Consider the following 1,703-nt stretch of genomic DNA (forward strand, 5'->3'; position numbering starts at 1 on the left):
CTCTCTCCCCTCTCTCCTCTCTCTCCCCTCTCTCTCCCCTCTCTCTCTCCTCTCTCTCTCTCTCTCTCTCTCTCTCTCTCTCTCTCTCTCTCTCTTCTTTCTTCTCTCTCTGTGTGTGGTGTGTGTGTGTGCATGTATAAATCAGAAGACAACTCAATGTCATTACTCCAGAGCTTCCCACCCTCAATTCTTGGGTCAAGGTTGTCTACTAACCTGGGTTAAGTTTAAGATGGCCAGCCAGGTTCAAAGAGATACTTGTCTCTGCCTCACCCGTGCTGGGATGCCAAGGATTTGCTATCATGGCCTGCTTTTTCATATGGATTCAGATGACCATCTCAGCCCTCTGCTCTGCAGTCATTTTATGTACTGAGACTCTCCCCAGGATGGAATAGCAGGTTTTATTTTGTCTATTTGAGGCCCTTCAATCCAGAAAACACTTAAGGGACTCATGACCATCTCACAAGAGACATGAGGAGAAGAAGTTCATGAGACTTCACTTGATGGATCTTATGGTGGAAGTTACTTTAGTAGCACTAAGTAATGTTAAGCTTTTCACATTTTAGGAATCTCCTTGGTTTGTTTTTACAGTGCCCAGGCCAACCATGCTCCAGGCTAAACCAATGCTCTCCCATAGAGCCACACCCCCAGGCACTTATTGGGAGATTACAGGTGGATGCTCTACCACTGAGCCACACCCCAAGCCCTGTCACTCCTTTATGTTCCTCTGTTCACCAAGCAGCATGGATTTTTAAAGCCAACATGGCTTTAAACACAGCTGATACCCAAGTGTGCTAGAAAGCTGGGTTCAAACCAGGCCTGGGTCCCAGCACATGATTCTATCTCTGAGAATTGCACTAATTAGAGAGAGACTCAGAAAAGCTTAAACATGCTATACACAGAGCTGGCTGGCTTCCTCTGTCTCTTTGGTGATAGTTCCTCTGATTCAGTAAATTGCAGTGTGAGATACTCTGTCATCTGAATTCTTACAAAGAGATGAGTCTTCGGACAGCTGAGGAAATTAGGTGTGTGTGAAGACTCAGCAAGCTGTCTGTGCTGGACAGAGGACCTCTACACATAAACCTTCTCAGGACAGACTTTAGAAACGTAGTAATAATGGGATCGTAGAATCCAGCCTGATAAGCGCTTCTCCTCTCACAGATCCCAACCGCTGCCCTACTGAGAGTACTGTCTGTGATTCTCTAAGCAAACAGACTTCCAGACGCCAAGGTTTCTCACCAGGGAAGTGGGTTCTGGAATCTCCATGTCTGAGGCATTTGTTACAGTGACAGGAAGCCAGCTAACACATTTACCTGCCACCAAAGAGCCTCTACTCCAAATGCTAGGGGTAGTAGACAGTACCTAAACAGGAAAGAGCCAGAAATACAAGGAGGGCTTATAAATATGTGCATTAGCTAAACATGGCTAACCTTCTCTATGGATACTGATATCTAATCAAGTCTCATGGGGAACCCAAGTAGAAGTGGAAAGCTTCAGCCTAAGGAAGAGCCATGCTTACCTCTACACAGAGGGGACAGGAGGAGGATGTGGGGCTTCCCAGAGAACAATGGCACTCAACTAAAGGGACATGCTGTAGGGAAGAATGATTCCTTGTACATTTTTTTAAAACCCTGAGTGATTTCCTAGTTAAGGTGTCGAAGGACATCTAGTTAGAAAGAAGAGTGATAGGAAAAATGGAGAAAGAA

The sequence above is a fragment of the Grammomys surdaster genome, unplaced genomic scaffold (genome assembly GCF_004785775.1).
Source record: "Grammomys surdaster isolate TR1022 unplaced genomic scaffold, NIH_TR_1.0 189, whole genome shotgun sequence".
In the NCBI taxonomy this organism is placed as follows: domain Eukaryota; kingdom Metazoa; phylum Chordata; class Mammalia; order Rodentia; family Muridae; genus Grammomys; species Grammomys surdaster.